The sequence below is a fragment of the Procambarus clarkii genome, chromosome 44 (genome assembly GCF_040958095.1).
Source record: "Procambarus clarkii isolate CNS0578487 chromosome 44, FALCON_Pclarkii_2.0, whole genome shotgun sequence".
Classification (NCBI taxonomy): domain Eukaryota; kingdom Metazoa; phylum Arthropoda; class Malacostraca; order Decapoda; family Cambaridae; genus Procambarus; species Procambarus clarkii.
In genome coordinates, this window is record NC_091193.1 from 29,981,163 (window position 1) to 29,999,740 (window position 18,578).

An 18,578-nucleotide genomic window follows, 5' to 3' on the forward strand; every position below is an offset into this window, starting at 1 on the left:
TAAAGAATTTAATTATTTTTCTGCTTTTTTTATTTTTTTAACATAAAAGTAAATATTATATATCCCGCCATGGGTCCCAAGAAAGTCAGTGGTAAGGTTCAACTTAAGAAAACACATGTGAGGATGACCATAGAGGAAAAACAGGAGATCATTTGTAAACATGAAAATGGTATGTTGATGTAGAGTAGAGGATGTCCCTTCGTCATTTATTAACACTATCGCTCGCTGTGGACACCGATCACGTCCATTTTTTTTTCTCTTGAGTCCTAGCAGTGGACAGCGCTCGTGTCCAATACAAAAATATTTGTATAAAATTCATTTTTTATCCGATCGACTTTGGGATAATTTCAAAATAAGCGCCTTTAGAGTGCGCACAATTTGATACCAAAATGAAAGATGTAACACGAAATTTGATATCAGAACACTTGAAAGATTATAAATATGTTTTTGGTCAAAATTTTTAAATATTTGTTAAAATTCTATTTATTATTCTATTATTTTGGGACTAGTTTTAAAATGTGTGCCTTTACATTACGAACAATTTGATACCAAAATGAAAGAAGTAACACAAACATTTATGTCAGAACACTGGAAAGATATAAATAATTTTGTGATGATGAGCTTCCAAAATTAAAATATTTGTTAAAATTCCAGTTATTCATCTATTAACATGGGACTAGTTTTAAAATACGCGCCTTTATATTGCGAACAATTTGATACCAAAATGAAAGACGTAACATGAAAATTGATGTTATCAAACTGAACGAGTATACACATTAGGTTGCGGTGTGCCAATTGGTGCTCGTTTGAGTAATTTGGGCTTTCCTGCAGGGAGGCACACCGGGCTTTTGTACATTATATGCATATACACATGTAGGGAATTTAATTGCGAACACAATGATACCAAAACGAATGACGTAGCACGAGAATTAACGTATTTTCGTGTATTCTGGTGGGGGTTGGGGGCCGTCGTCTTGCCACATACTGTCGCCTCTTTTCATGTGGCGCTGGCGGAGCCGCTTCGGCTTGCTTTCGGTCTTTGTGTTGCTTCTACGCCGTTAGTAAGCTGTCTCGTGCGTTGTTTCACCTCCGGCCTGATCGTGCGCCGCTTACACCGTCATGGTCTCTGGTCAGCGTGCTCTGTCCTCTCTTCGGTTGGTGGTGCCCCTTCGGTTCCAGTTTGTTTTTTCGTCGGCTCTTTTTCCTGTTGGCATTGGCCTCTGGGGGTCAGGTCGCTGGGCTTCTTGCTCCTCCGCTGGGGTTTTTCTGCTCCTTCAGTTTTAGCGTTTTGGTTGTTCGGTGGCAGCAGTCTCCATCTTTTCTGGCACGATGGGGCTTCTGCATTCTGGAGGGGTCCTTGGTTTGTTGGTGCTTGGTTACTCGGGCTGGGAGTATGTCGTGTTTTGTGTTCAGTGGCGACCCTCCGCTGTTATTTGCGTGCCACGGCATCTGTGTCTGGGGCGGGTTTTGAGTTGATCCGGTTCTGTTCTTCCCTGTTCGCAGGTGACGGTGTCCCGGGCTGTCAGCTGTGATCTTGCAGCTAACCTGCCTGTGTTCTTCCCCCATGCCCGTGGCGTTCGTGACTTCGCTGCTCTTGCTGCCATCTGGGCGACGTGTCCTTGCTGTCATTCGGGCATGGATCTTTGGTGTTCGTACTGGGGCCTTGCTGCTCGGTGTCTCGTGTTGTTCGCGGGCCCTTTCGGGGCTGTGACGCCTTGGGTTGGCGTTTGCTGCTGGTTGTCTCGCTTTCAGGATGGGGGGGGGGGGTGCGTGGTGTCCGCCACCAGGTTTCGTCCGTTTGACCTTCCTCTGTGGGTAGTTAGCTCCGGGGAGCCGACGGGGCTCTCAATCCCCCCCCCCCCCAGAAAACCAGCGTTGAATGTAATGAAACGCCATTTACTGGGTGAGACCCGGAGGCTCCCCGGCAACCCTCCCTCCTTCCGGTCAGCGGTTTTTCGCGTGTTTTGACATCCAGCCTCAGAACTGATGGGTGGATAGCCGGCATGGGAGGTCTGGGGCTCCCCCTCTTCCCTCCCGGGGAGGGGGGAGTTGCGCAGACAGCAGCGCGGTAACGTGTGACGTCATACTAGTTTGCTTGTTTTCTGTTGAAGAGTTCTATCTACTAGTTCGGCTTTTGGTAGCAATTTTCACCAGAATAGGGGTTTGTTTTGGAATGCTTACCTTTCTGGATGCTTGACCCGGTCGATGGCAGACATAGAATGCTTCCAACCACACGGGGGTTTCTGTTGGCCATTGCTCCCCTTGCCTCTCTGAGGGGGCCAGGTTCTGGCCGTGGTCCCCGGTAGGCCCTAGAACTCCATACACATGACTGATGCCAAAGTCTGGCATTAGCATATCAGCCTGTTAAAGCTCCGGGAAGTCTCCGGGTCTCACCCAGAAAATGGCGTTTCATTACATTCAACGCTGGTTTTTTAGGCGATGCTGTGGTCACAAATTGAACGGCAATGTTGTGACCCCATGCTGTGTGCGCCAGCTTAGGTGGCTCACTCAGTACTGAGGCTCTCACACCTGGGAATGTTGCCCTCTATTTAAAAAAAAAATGAGAGTATGTTTACAAGAGCTCTGAGGAAGGCGATGTGAACCCCGTGTATCCATGGGCCATTTAAATCTTGCATAGTACTTCAAAACTGCATATGGACTGTTGCGCACTTTTGCATCAGTTACTCAAGGGTTTTGCACAGTTTAAGGGTTAAAAGCAATTCTGAAGTTAGAAAGTGTAGCATAGGCTCCTCACACAATGTTCTTAATGTGGTCCTCAGGTGACAGTTTTCTATCTAGAACCACCCCTAGATCCCTTTCTTTATCAGAATTCTTTAAAGATTTCTCACATAATTTATAGGTTGTGTGGGATCTATGTTTTTCTATTCCACATTCCATAACATGGCATTTATTTACATTAAATTACATTTTCCAAGTGGTGCTCCATATACAGTACTTAATTTGTCCAGGTCTTCTTGAAGGGCATGACAGTCATCTAGAATTCTTATCTTCCCTATTATCTTAGCATCATCAGCAAACATGTTCATATAATTCTGTATTACAACTGGTTGATCATTTATGTAGACAATGAATATTTCCGGTGCAAGAACTGAACCTTGTGGTACTCCACTTGTGACATTCCTCCAATCTGATACATTGCCTCTGATTACGGCCCTCATTTTTCTATCAGGAAATTTTTCATTCATGTTAGAAGCTTGTCACCCCCTCCAATATGTTCTAGTTTCCAGAACAACCTCTTATGTGGAACTCTGTCAAAAGCCTTTTTTAGGTCCAGATAGATGCAGTCAACCCAACCATCTCTTTCCTGTAAAATCTCTGTGACTCAATCATAAAAACTGAGTAAATGTGTTACACAGTTAATTTCCAGATCGAAAACCAAACTGTCTGTCTGATATTGTATTGTTTTTCTCCAGGTGTTCTACCCATTTAGTTTTAATTATTTTTTCCAATATTTTGACAATTACACTTGTCAATGATACATGTCTATAATTGAGGGGGTCTTCCCTGCTGCCACTTCTGTAGATTGGAATGATGCTAGCCTTTTTCCACACATCAACTACAACTCCTTTACATAAGGATGCCTGAAAAATCAGTTGAAGTGGAATGCTGAGCTCAGGTGCACATTCTCTCAGAACCCATGGTGAAAATCCATCTGGATCAACTGCTTTGTTCTTACTTAGCTCCTTGAGCATTTTTTCCACTTCATCTCTAGACACCTCTATGTGCTCTATGTTGTTCTCTGGAATTCTTATTGTGTCTGGTTCCCTGAAGATTTAATTTTGAACAAACACACTTTGGAACTTTTTGTTAAGTGTTTCACAAATTTCTTTTCATTTTCTGTAAATCTATTTCCCATTTTCAACCTCTGAATATTAACCTTTACCTGCAATTTGTTGTTTATGAATTTATAGAACAGACCTGGTTCTGTTTTACATTTGTCCGCAATCCTTTTTTCAAAATTTCTTTCTGCCTCTCTTCTCACTGCCGTGTAGTTGTTTCTCGCATATCTGTATCGCTGGTATGTTTGGCGGTTTGGTCTCTTCCTATATTGATTACATTTTTGTGTCTTTTTGGTCTCTGGCCCTCTCGCAATTTCTGTTGAACCAATCCTGATTCCTAGTTCTGTATCTCTGCTTTGGTATAAATTTTGTTGTGCCTCAATCATATATTTCACAAAACTTGACATACATCTCATTTACTTCATGTCCTAACAGCAAGTCTTTCCAGTCAAATTCCTTAAAGAAATGTCTGAGTTCCCCATAATGACCTCTCCTGAAATCAGGCTTTTCAACTGCTTCAACCTCATTTTCTTCCATATTATAACACATTGCATACTTTATTCCCAAAAAGACATGGTCACTATTACCCATGGGAGGGAGGTACTGAATGTCAAATATCTCTTCCTCTTTCCTGGTAAATATCAAATCTAGCATGGAGGGAACATCCCCTTCCCTCATCCTCGTAGCTTGTTAAACATGTTGTAATGTGAATGTTTCCAGGATGAGGTTTACGAATCTACAAGTCCAAAAATCATCTTTTCTAGCTTCATATGCCTCCCAGTCTATGGATTTTAAGTTGAAGTCACCGACTACCAACAGTCGTTATCTATCTTTATCGGCTCTCGCTATAATTTGTCTCATTATTGTTATAAGACCCTCTCCTATATTATCTAGCTGCTCCTCTGTCCATGTGTTGCTTGGCGGTGGACTATATGCATTTATGATCATTAATTTATCATCCTGATTGCAGATCTCTGGTGCTCTTATGTCAACTTCTCATAGATTGGCAATTATTATTTCGTTTACATTTAGGTGTTCTTTCACCAGCACAGCAATGCTACCACGTTAACTAATTTTTCTGTCCCGTCTCCAAACCGAGTAGCCTCTTGGAAACATGACCTAATTTAAAATTACATCTTCAAGTTTTGTCTCCGTGAGTGCAACAATGTCTGGTGTCTGCAGCTGTATTACATCACTTAACTCCAGTATCTTTGATCTCACTCCATCTATGTTGGTGTATGCAATTGTCAGGAACTTGTTCCCCCTCTCCTTATTCCTCACTCCCCCTTTCTCTAATCCTTTTGTTGGTTTGCCTTTATGTACCATTTTACTGATCTGCCTACCCCTATCACTCTGTAGAAAAAAGAATTGATTTCTTCTTCATTCTGCTCTTATTTAAACGTTTTGCCTCGGCGAGGTTCAGTTTCAGCTTCTCAGTCTTATTTTGAAAGATCTCGTCTTAATGACCATACTTTCCCTACCTCATCACTTCGAAATTTTCTAGCATTCCTTAGTACTTCTTCCATCTGTTTGGCACCGTTGAAGGTGATCCTCAAAGGTCGATCTTTCCCTTTTATGTACTTTCCAATCCTCCTGTAGTCGCAGACATTCTCTATGGTAGTAAGACCTTCAACAAGGCCAACAATTTTATCTACTACTTCTTCTACAGCTCTTTCTCACCTAGATGTTATCTCCTTTTCTTTGCAACTAAAAATTATCAGAGACTTACTTCGATCAACTGTGTTTTGCACCAATTTAGAATTTGATGCCAGTTCCTTTCTGACTTCCAGCCTAATGTTTGTTTTATCCTGGTTACTGCAGTGTTTGGCTTCCTTTACTGCTTCTTCTATTTTTTCCTTCTCCTTGGCCACTTGTGCATAAGTGAGTTGCATATCCTTCTTGCACTGTTCTATTCCCTGTGTAACTTTCTCCATCTGTGCTGACAAAAGCTGTTTTTCCTGTTGAATTTCCTTACCTAACCTATTGTAGTCATTTAAGTTTAAATTTGCATTAACTTCATCCAAAGCTATTTTTAAGAGTTCATTTTCCTCTTCCATGGCTTTGCAATTTGTTTACAATTGATTCTTGTCCTTGCATAAGTCTTTCACTAACCCCTCAAGACCTAAAACCATGCTACTCAAGTGCTCATTACTTTCTTTCAATTTGCTGGTTAGTTAGTTCTACATGATAGTTCACTATAATATCTAATTTTGCCAATTTATTGTGTAGACTACATATATCAATGCTTTCTTCATTAAAATCCCCAAAGTCTAGCTCTATTTTGTTTCCCTTCGTGTTGGTGGCCATCTTGAATGTTGCTGTCTGCACTGTAAACACTAGGGTCACTTTTTCTCATCCAATTTTTCATTTCAATTTGCACATTCGTGTTATCTCACCTATTTTTCAAAAGCACTATACCTTTATGTTCTCTGGGACACCACTCACTATCATCAACCTGTACTACAATACTTAGGAATTGTGAAATATCCTGGAGCTCCTCTGATGCATGTCTTATCACTAGGGATGTCACCTTTTTCTGTGTAATTACCTAAGTGTAGTTACAGGATGAGAGCTACGCTTGTGGTGTCCCGTCTACCCAGCACTCTTTGTCATATAACGCTTTGAAACTACCGACGGTTTTGGCCTCCACCACCTTCTTAACTTGTTCCAACCGTCTACCACTCTGTTTGCGAAAGTGAATTTTCTTATATTTCTTTGACATCTTTGTTTAGTTAGTTTAAATCTATGACCTCTTCTTCTTGAAGTTCCAGGTCTCAGGAAATCTTCCCTATCGATTTTATCAATTCCTGTTACTATTTTGTACGTAGTGATCATATCTTCTCTTTTTCTTCTGTCTTCTAGTTTTGGCATATTTAATGCCTCTAACCTCTCCTCGTAGCTCTTGCCCTTCAGTTCTGGGAGCCACTTAGTAGCATGTCTTTGCACCTTTTCCAGTTTGTTGATGTGCTGCTTAACACTATTGCGCGTGGCGTGTGAGCGCCACAGACTTTGACGTCATGGGGCAGATGGTGCGGGCGAGTGTGCGGTGGCGCCTAAGTGTGTATACTCGTTTCAGTTTTCTCACCTTAATTCTCGTGCTACGTCGTTCGGTTTGGTATCATTGTGTTCGCAATTAAATTCCCTGCAGGTGTATATGCATATAATGCCAAAAGCCTGGCGAGACTCCCCGCAGCAAAGCCTAAAGTTACCCATGAATGACCACCAATTTGCACACCACAACCTAATGTGTATACTCGTTCAGTTTGATAACATCAATTTTCATGTTACATCGCTCTTTTTGGTACAGAATTGTTCGCAATATAAAGACGTGCATTTTAAAACTAGTCTCATAATAATAGAGCAATAACTGGAATTTTAACAAATATTTAAATTTTGGGACGCTTATCATCAAAATTATTTATATCTTTCCAGTGTTCTGACATCAATTTTCGTGTTACGTCGCTCGTTTTGGCATCAAATTGTTTGCAATCTAAAGGCGCGCATTTTGAAACTAGTCCCATAATAGCATCATAAATGAAATTTTAACAAATATTTTAAAATTTAAAATTTAGACCCAAAAGCGTATTTATAATCTTTCAAGTGTTCTGACATCAAGTTTCGTATTACATCTTCTCATTTTGAAATCAAATTGTGTGCATTCTAAAGCAATCATTTTGAAACTATCCCAAGGTCGATCGGATAAAAAATAAATTTTATACAAATATTTTTGAAGTGGACGTGAGTCCTGTCAACGGCTAGGACTTGGGAAAAAAATGGACGTGATCGGTGTCCAAAGCGAGCGATAGTGTTAAGATATTAGCACCACACAACCGCTGCATATTCTAGCTTTGGCCTAACAAAAGTCATGAAATTTTTTTTTAGTATTTTGCCATCCATGTATTTAAAAGCAATTCTGAAGTTAGAAAGCATGGCATTGGCTCCTCGCACAATGTTCTTTATGTGGTCCTCAGGTGATAGTTTTCTATCGAGAACCACTCCTAGATCTCTTTCTTTATCAGAATTCTTTAAAGATTTCTCACATAATTTATAGGTTGTGTGGGGTCTATGTTCTCCTATTCCACATTCCATAACATGGCATTTATTCACATTAAATTCCATTTGCCAAGTGGAGCTCCATATACTTATTTTGTCGAGGTCTTCTTGAAGGGCATGACAATCATCTAAGTTTATTATCCTTCCTATTATCTTAGCATCATCAGCAAACATGTTCAAATAATTCTGTAATCCAAGTGGTAGATCATATATGTAGACAATGAACATCACCGGTGCAAGAACTGAACCCTGTGGTATTCCACTTGTGACATTTCTCCAGTCCGATACATTGCCTCTGAATACTGCCCTCATTTTTCTATCAGAAAATTTTTCATCCATGTTAGAAGCTTACCTGTCACCCCTCCAATATTTTCCAGTTTCTAGAACAACCTCTTATGTGGAACTCTGTTGAAAGCCATTTTTAGATCCAGATAGATGCAGTCAACCCAACCATCTCTTTCCTGTAAAATCTCTGTGGCTCGATCATAGAAACTGAGTAAATTCGATACACGGGATCTTCCAGATCGAAAACTATACTGTCTGTCTGATATTATATCATTTCTCTCCAGGTGTTCCACCCATTTAGTTTTTATTATTTTTCCTATATTTTCACTATTACACTTGTCAATGATACAGATCTATAATTGAGGGGATCTTCCCTGCTGCCACTTTTGTAGATTGGAACTATGTTAGCTTGTTTCCACACGTCTGCTATGACTCCTGTACACAAGGATGCCTGAAAAATCAGGTGAAGTGGAATGCTGAGCTCAGATGCACATTCTCTCAGAACCCATGGTGAAACTCCATCTGGGCCAGCTGCTTTGTTCTTACTGAGCTCCTTTAGCAGATTTTCCACTTCATCTCTAGACACCTCTATACGCTCTATGTTGTTCTCTGGAATTCTTATTGTGTCTGGTTCTCTGAAGATTTCATTTTGTACAAACACACTTTGAAACTTTTTGTTTAATGTTTCACACATTTTCTTTTTATTTTCTGCGAATCTGTTTCCCATTTTCAACCTCTGGATATTATCCTTTACCTGCAATTTGTTGTTTATGAATTCATAGAATAGGCCCGGTTCTGTTTTACATTTATCTGCTATCCCTTTTTCAAAATTTCTTTCTGCCTCTCTCCTTACTGCCGTATAGTTGTTTCTCGCATCTTTGTATCGCTGGTATGTTTGGGGGTTCGGCCTCTTCCTATACTGATAACATTTTTGTGTTTTTGGTCTCTGGTTCTCTTGCAATTTCTGTTGAACCAATCCTATTTTCTGGCCCTGCATCTCTGTTTTGGTATGAATGCTTGTGTGCCTTCATTGTATATTTTGCAAAATTTGGCATACATTTCATTTACCACTCTGCCTAGCAACAAGTCTGTCCAATTACACTCATTAAAAATTTTTTGAAGTTCCCAATAGTGACCTCTCTTGAAATCGAGTTTATCAACTGTTTCACTGTCCCCATTTTCTTCTAGATGATATCTTAAAGCATGTTTAACCCTTAAAGTGCGCATCACTTCATATGAAGTGTAAATCGTTTTACCAGTCAACTGCGCTTCACTTCATATGAAGTGTATGGGTACCGCGCACGATTTGAATGGCCCGCGGTGTAGCTGGGGGTCCCATACGCTGCCTAGGGGCTCTAGTAAACAGCGGCCATTTTGAAAAAAAATCCAGCTCACGCTCCGATGGCATGGGGGGCCTCAGTTTAGCGAGAGTCACCATGGCGAGCGCACGGTCAAACGCCTCACGAGCACGCATCACTCAGTCCCTCACCCCAGAGCAAATAGCCCACGAATTATTCTCTGAAGGTGAAGAAAGTGTGTTTGACGATTCAGACAACGATGAGGATTATACACAGTTGTCGGGAGATAGTAGCAGCAGCAGTGAAAGTGAAAATGACCGCCATGCCATGGCGAGGCCTATACGCTCTCCCATGCCTCCTCGCCCATTTTCTACCCCAATTCTACCACGACCTCACAGTTCCTGTGGATATTTTCTGTTTGAGGGTGACGAGTCAGAGGGAGGTGACTCCTTTTCTGGGTTTAGTGACTCAGATCAAAGTTTTATTGAGCCTGTGGCTGGTACCAGTGGTGTAACTGGGCGAGAAATTGTCGCGTCAGCAGCATCTCGCCCAGCCAAGCGCCACCGCATGGCACCACATGAGGGACCAAGACCCTCGTGTTCACGTGCACCCACCTCACGTGCACGTAGCCGCCGTGCTTCTCGCAGATGGTATTCAGCTCCTGGTCGCCGGTATGCATCGCTTCCTCGCCGTCTTTCCTCTGCATCTCGCAGGACGCCTGGTGTACTTGAGTGGAGTGATGGTGACGATTTTATTCCTAATATTCCTCACTTTGACGATAAAGATGTAGGGATTACAAACCTTTTCCCTAACCAAGGTGAGGACATGGCTGAGATGGAATATTTTACAGCATTCTATGATGAACCACTCATGGAATACATTGTACACCAAACGAACCTGCATGCTGCTTACCTGATTGAGAGGGAAATCACAGAATTTTCACGACTGCAGCGTTGGAAAAATACCACAGTGGCGGAAATGTATGTGTTTTTGGCACTCTGTTTGTTGATGAAGCACTGTCACAAACATGCAATAAATGACTATTGGAGCAAGGACAAGACAATACCAACACCTTTATTCGGGAAATATATGTCACGAGACAGGTTTCAGATACTCCTCAGGTGTCTACATTTTGGAAGTGTTCAGGACCGAACACCTGATGATAGACTGTGGCGAGTGAGGCACTACATGAACGATGTTATTGGAAAATTCAGAGATTTTTACGTACCAGCACAGAAGCTGGTGGTTGATGAATCTCTCATACTTTTCAAGGGACGTGTTCCATTCAAACAGTACATTCCCTCAAAACGAAACCGATTTGGCCTGAAATTTTTTGTTCTTTGTGATTGTGAGACAGGATACGTGTTACACATGATTCTGTACTCGGCTAGTGATGTAGACATTCCCGGTAACGACGAACATGGATTCTCGGGGAGTGTAGTGAAGACCATCATGGCTCCGTGGATGAACAAGGGACACATTTTATACACAGATAATTACTATACAAGTCCCTTGCTAGCTCGGTTCTTGCTAGAAAATAGAACCGGATTGGTTGGTACAGTAAAGCCACAACGAAGGGAAATGCCTGTGTTTGACAACGACATTGCAGTTGGTGAGTGTCAGAGAAGGAAAAGTGATAACATTCTGTCAGTTCGGTGGAAAGACAAAAGAGAGGTGAACTTGTTGACAACAATTCATGATGGAACAATGGTGAACAGTGGGAAAGTGAGCCATAAAACAAACGCACCACTATATAAGCCAGACTGTGTTTTAGACTATAATATCAACATGCGGTTGATTGATAAATCAGACATGATGATTGGCACTGCAGAGTGTGTGCGGAAGACATGTAGGTGGACGAAAAAAGTGTTCTTCCATCTTGTGGACATGAGCATGCTGAACTGTTTCAACATGTACCTTGTGAGAACTGGACGTAAGCCCACTTTCCGTGACTTTGTATTTGATGCTGCAATACAGTTATTAGGAAAGTTTGCAAAAGATGTCCCAGGTATTCAGCGGCCCATCATAAACCCACTGTTGCAGCATGCTGGTACTCCACGCCTCGCTCACACTGAAGGCTTCCTAGCACACAAACTTAAGTATTTGCCACCTGGTGTGAAGCGTGCAATAGCCCAACGTGATTGCTTGGTGTGTAAAACAACGACACGTAGAGACAAAAAACGGAAGCTTGTGCAAACATGGTGTGAAACGTGTGGTATCCCATTATGTGCTGTCGACTGCTTCAATGACTACCACAGTCTAGAAATCTTCTAAGTGTGCTTCAAAGTGTGTATAGCGTGTGCGAGTGTGTAAATATGTAAACATATAAGCAGAACATATAATATAATAGACTGTAATGACATATTATATTGCCGTAATTGAAAACATTTGTGTGCGCCTGTGTATACTCAAATATGCAACAATTATTGATACAAAATATGTTCAAACAGTATTTGAAACACAATTAGTGAAAAAAAATTAGATAAAATGCGCTTAGACATTGTAAATAAATAGCGCGAAAATATATTTGTGGCAACTCTGGCTGTTTGAGGACCGCGCGCAACATCTCCCGGGCGTGTACTGCATGAGCGACCATGCAGATTGTGACGTCATCGCAGAGCTTCTCGGCTCTATTGCAACAAAAGTAAGTACAATAGAATTTTTTTTTTATTTTTCCCGTGATCAGTGAACAGAACTTAACAGATTAGCAAAAAAAAAAAATTTTTTTTTTTTTCAAAATGACATGCGCCTGTGTGGATAGCAGGATATTAGACCCCGAGCATGTTAAGGGTTAATGTCTAACAGGACGTGATTGCTGTTTCCCAAGGGAGGAAGGTACTGGATGTCAAATGTCTCTTCTTCTTTCCTGTGAATACTAAATCCAATACTGATGGTACACCTCCTTTTCTCATTCTTGTGGCCTGCTTGATGTGTTGATACAAGAATGTCTCCAGAATGAGGTTCACAAATCTGCATGTCCAAAAGTCCTCTGTTCTTGCATCATAAGCCTCCCAGTAGTCTATTACTTTAAAGTTGAAGTCCCCCATTATCAACAGTCGTGATTTATCTTCATCTGCTTGTACAATAATATCTCTCATGACCATTATGAGGCCCTCTCATTTGTCATCCAGTTCTTCCTTTGTCCATGTGTTGCTTGCTGGTGGGCTGTAGGCATTTAAAATTATCACTTAGCATCCTGACTCCAGACCTGCAATGCCATTTTGTCAATATCTCGAGGGTTTTCAAAGATTAACACCTACAAGTGTTCTTTCACCCGCACAGCTACTCCTCCTCCTCCCTTCCTAGTTTTCCTGTCACGTCTCCAAACTGAATAGCCCCTTGGGAATATGACTTCATTTAATATATTTCCTTCAAGTTTCATCTCTGATAATGCGACAATATCTGGGACCTTAACCCATTAACTGCGCAACGCGCCTGCAGGCCCAGGCTTCGGGTGCGCAACGCGCCTGCAGGCCCAGGCTTCGGGTGCGCAACGCGTCTCCGGGTGTTTTTATTTTTCACGTTCCATTCAAAACTCCCGCGGCTACATGGGGTTCACATCAACTTCCTCAGGGCTCTTGTAAACAGACGCCATCTTTAAAAAAAAAAATCATGGTCCACATTGCTGGGTGTCAGAGCTTCAGTAGTGAGTAAGCAACCAAGGCTGGCGCTCGCAGCATGAGCGCACAGCACTGCTGTTCAGCATGTGACCACAGCATCGCCTAATATTGTCAAAATATATATATAATCTGTTTTATTTAGCCATGATAGTATTATAGAAGAGCCTGAGTGTGATAATGACTGGGTACAATGTTCAAATATCAGTAATTCAATGCTGTTCACGATGTTCACAGCGCTAGCCACAGCACCACAGCATTATTTCATCCATCTAGGAATCTTCAAACGACTTTATAGCTTCCTTTTCAAAATATACTTGTGGTCAATTATTTATTTACAGGTATTAGTGACCAGGATTGTGGTTATAATTAGCGTTGTGCGTAGGAAGGAGGAATTTTGGTGAGGGAGGGAGGGAGGAAGGGAGAGAATTAAGGTAGCCTCCACTGTGTGGCAGTAACTCTTGTTTTGCTCACCATACTAGCTTCGTGGTTCGCTATGGGGGAACACACATATACATGGGTATATACAGTGTGTGTGAATAGTGTAATAACAGCACTAGGAATATGTTGTGAGGAGCTATTTTGGTGAGGGAGGTGACGTCATCTGCTGTATGATTTGTCATGCAATGTATGGTGGCCACTGTACTGCTTGGACACAATAACGGCTTACTTGCATAGTTCTGGTAAATAAAACATGTAGATAGGTATATATAACATGTGTAAATAGTGTAATAAAAAACAATAACAGTATGGTGGGAGGAGCAATGTTGGCGAGTAAGATGTTGGAGTGAGGGAGACTGGCTGGGTGTGGCTGCTCACACTCGCGGTGTTCTGAGTGTGTTAATGGTGAATGTATATAGTGCGTGACAGTGTATAGTGTGTACATATGTTGTAAATATACATACATGAACATGAAACATTGGTGTGAATAACTATATGATTTGGAGAAGCAATGTTGGTGCCTACAATGTTGGAGGATTGAGGGAGACTGGCTGGGTGTGACAGCTCACACTCGCGGTGTTCTGAATGTGTTGATGGTGAATGTATATAGTGTGTGACAGTGTATAGTCTGTAAATAGATTGTATATATACGTAAATTAGCATGATACATGGTAAATATGTGCAACATATGTGTACACAGTGTCCTCAGACAGTACGGATGTTTTTCTGCCATAATATAGTGTACGTGTTCATTATACATAGGATTAACACATAAAAATGAATAAAATGTATTTGGAACTGTGCGCAAAAAATGAACAAAAATATATTCGCGGCAACTCGCGCGTCCCGCCCCGAGTGCCCTACTGGCCCCGGGAGCTTACGGCACTGGCGAACTGGGAGTGATGATGTCACGCGCCAACTTACGGACCCCATAACAGTCAAAGTAAGTACAAGTTCGAATTTTTTTTTACATACCCATACTGAGGGAAGGGTTTTTGACACTTTAAAAAAACAAAAGAATTTTTTCAAGAGAATTTATTTCCTGCGCACTGGGGCGTTATATTTATAGGCCGCGCAGTTAAAGGATTAACCCTCAAACCGCGCATATCATATATAAATGATATCAGTGACAAAACCGAAACCGCGCACATCATTTATACAGAGCACCACTTGGTTTCCGAACCCCTTGGGGACGAGACCCATCGGTTAACATGTAAGTTCGTATACGAGAAATAGAGGGGAAAAAATAAACTAGAAATGTAAAAAGAAATTTTTCCGAAACATTTACGAAAAAACTCTAGGGGAAAAATCGACAAGTTCATAGTGTAAATGCGACCGTGTTTTGTTTGTACTCACCAATAAGTGAAGTCCTGATCCGCTTTATAAAAGTCCTTAATTGTTCCTAACTGATTATTAAGACGTCTGGCAAACATCCTCTGGATGTTTCCTGCCAGCCTGCAGGAACATCCTGCCAGCCTGCCTGCCAGCTTGCCTGCCAGCCTACAGGAACATCCTGCCAGCTTGCCTGCCAGCCTGCAGGAACATCCTGCCAGCCTGCCTGCTAGTCTGCCTGCCAGCCTGCAGGAATATCCTGCCAGCCTGCCTGCCAGCTTGCCTGCCAGCCTGCAGGCACATCCTGCCAGCCTGCCTGCCAGCTTGCCTGCCAGCCTGCAGAAATATCCTGCCAGCCTGCCTGCCAGCTTGCCTGCCAGCCTGCAGGAACATCCTGCCAGCCTGCCTGCCAGCTTGCCTGCCAGTCTGCAGGCACATCCTGCCAGCCTGTAGGCACATCCTGCCAGCCTGCAGGCACATCCTGCCAGCCTGCAGGCACATCCTGCCTAAAATATACGAAGATGTACTGTACATTTAAGAAACAAATCTGGGTCACAGGTCTGTGGAGTGTGGTTAGGCTTACGGAGTCAGCCGGTCCCTCCCCCACCACTGACACACCTCCCCCTCTCCCCCCACCCCAAACCCATACACACACACACACACACACACTCTCAGAGGTCACGTGGTTCATGGTTCACTTCAACACCCATATATCGCTTCCTGCCTGCCTGCCTCCTTCCCAGCCTGCAAGCCTGCCTGCCTGCCTGCCTCCTTCCCAGCCTGCAAGCCTGCCTGCCTGCCTGCCTGCCTCCTTCCCAGCCTGCAAGCCTGCCTGCCTCCTTCCCAGCCTGCAAGCCTGCCTGCCTGCCTGCCTCCTTCCCAGCCTGCAAGCCTTCCTGCCTGCCATCATGCTAACGGGTAGTGTGTGCTAGGCTTATCTTCGGGAATGAGCCGGTCTCGCCCCCACCACCCGCCCCCCCTACATCCCATACTCTCTTTTAAAGGTCACGCGGTTCAACCGCGTGACTACCACTCACTCCCTGCCTGCCAGCCTGCCTGCAAGCTAGCCTGCCTGCCTGCCTTTCCCTCCCTAATTCTCACTACTTCCGTCCCTTCCTGCCTACCTCCTAGCATCTCTCCCTACCTCCCCCTCCCTCTTAGCATCTCTCCCTCCCTCCCCCTCCCTCCTAGCATCTCTCTCTCCCTCCCCCTCCCTCCTAGCATCTCTCTCTCCCTCCCTCCCTTTCTGACTAATTCTCCCCCTCTCTCATACTGCCTCCCACCTAAGCTCCCTCATCCATCCACCCACCGGTCAGCCATCACTGACGCAATGCGTGCATTTGGAGCCGACATGGTGCACAGATGTTTCTTGATTGTGCAGATATGTAAAACAAAAGCACAGAATGAACATTCCAGCCTTATGGCAATTCAAAATAATAGGAATAATAGGCCGTGAATCTGTGAAGTCACAGTGGGCAAACTAGACCATCTCCCACCCACCACAACAAGCCGGCGTGACGCTTGGCGGACCCCTTCCTACCCGAACTTTGTTCGGGTAGCATGACTCCCCAACCCCAATCGGGAAACTGGAAGTTTCGGATAACTAAAGTTCGGAAACCAAGTGGTGCTCTGTATATGATTTCGTGTTTAGCGCTATAATTTAAACGCCCTGCCTGGGATAGGGGCAGCTATAGTACAGATACGACTGATAGTTGCCAGATGCCACCTAGAAAAAAAATCCAGGCCAACATTCTTGGGTGTTACAGCATCAGTATTGAGCAAGCCACCAAGGCTGGCGCACGCAGCACGAGCTCACAGCACCGCTGTTCAGCTTGTGACCACAGCATCGCCTACAAATACCATAATATATATGATACTGCTATTATTTAGCAGTGATAGTATTACTGAAGCCCCCTGACTGTGATAAAACTGACCAGGATTCTGATAATAGCAGGATTGTGGTGATATTTAGCGCTGTGGCGTCGTTTTCTGACTGTGTGTGGCCACCATTTATTGACTGCACTCACCATACCAGCTTAGTGGTTCGATATGGTGAACACAAATGTAGATACTTATATAAAACCGTGTGTATAGTGTGAGATAACAGCGAGAGGAGTAGGTTGGGAGCCGCCATTTTGGTGAGGGAGGAGCGTCGTCTGCACGACTTGGCATGGTGTTTACTGATGGCCACTATGGTCTTTGGGCACCATACCAGCTTATTTGTTCAGGTATAGTGAATAAAACAGGTAGATACTTATATATAATGTGTGTATATAGCGTAATAACACCACAAACAATATTGTTGAAGGACAAATATTAGTGCGTCTGGCCTTGAGGGCGGCCGCCGATCAGCTGACTGTGTGAGTAGCTACGTCTTATGGCCTTTACTCACCATACAAGCTTAGATGTACAGTTATGGTGAACAAAACATGTAAATACGTATATATAACGTCTGTGTATAGTGAATAAATACAAAAGAGTATTGTGGGAGGTGAATGAGGGTGAGTGAGGTGGTGTTGAGGGAGGGAGTGGCAGTGTGTGGCTCGCTGGTGTTTGGCGGTCACTTCTCGTTGCTTTTTGACTCACAAGACCAACTTAGTAGTTCGTTATGGTGTACAAAACATGCAAATACTTATATATAACCTGTGTATATAGTGTAACAACAGCAAAACTATTTGTTTATTGTTTTATGAACATAATAATTGAATCACTAATATGCACACCATAATTTTGAGTACAGCGATGGTTCACACATTTTATAATATAAATATACCACAATTCACTGTTTGGAATAATATTACTGCAAAAAAACTAAGAAAAAATCAATCAGAGACATTGAAATAATTAGGTAATAATATATTTGTGGCAACTGCCGTCTGACAGCTCGGGCGGAGTAGACCTCGTCTGGCGAAGGCTCTGCCAACGCCCCTTTTTTGCCACACTTCCCTACCCTATTGCGGCTAAAATATGCCACCTACGATTTTTTTGTTATTTTTTCCGTGATCAGGGAACAAAAATGAACACTTCTATAAGACGAAAGAATTTTTTGGAATTTTTTTTTTGTTGCGCCTGTGGGTGTGAATTCCATTTGGGCCCCTAGCGGTTTGAGGGTTAAGGTGCATTATATCTTGCAACTCCAAAGTTTTTGACCTCACTCCATCGATGTTGGTATATATATTGTTGGGAGCCGGTGGCCGAGCGGACAGCACGCTGGACAGCTTGCCGGCTTAGTTGAACAGTTACGGTGAACAAAACTTGTAGATACTTATATATAACGTCTGTATATAGGGCAATAACACCACAAACAGTATTGTTGGGGTGAAATTTGAGTGCGTCTGACCTTGAATGTCTGAGGGAAGCAGCCTCCAGCTGACTGTTTGTAGCGACGTCTCTTAGTGCCTGAATTAACTATATCAACTTAGTTGTACAGTTGTGGTGAACAAAACATGTAGATACTTATATATATAATGTCTGTATATAGTGAATATAAAAGCAAAAACAGTATTGTAGGAGGAGAATGTGGGTGAGTCAGGTGAGTTGAGGGAGAGAGGAAGTAGCAGCCAGTGGCGGACTGCCACTGGCTGCCACCGCCACTCAGCATGCCAACTTAGTGGTTCGTTATGGTGAACACAAATGTAGATACTAGTACCTATATATAACGTCTGTATATAGTGAATAAAAGCAAAAACAGTATTGTAGGAGGAGAATGTGGGTGAGTCAGGTGAGTTGAGGGAGAGAGGAAGTAGCAGCCA

The 18,578-nt window shown here is 42.9% G+C and overlaps 1 protein-coding gene across 2 annotated transcripts in view; it reads left to right on the forward strand.

Annotated features, from left to right (window-relative positions):
- LOC123745440 (glucose-fructose oxidoreductase domain-containing protein 1) overlaps positions 1-18,578 on the forward strand; it is a 169,264-nt gene that overhangs the window by 91,260 nt on the left and 59,426 nt on the right. The gene's annotated exons all lie outside the window — the stretch shown is intronic.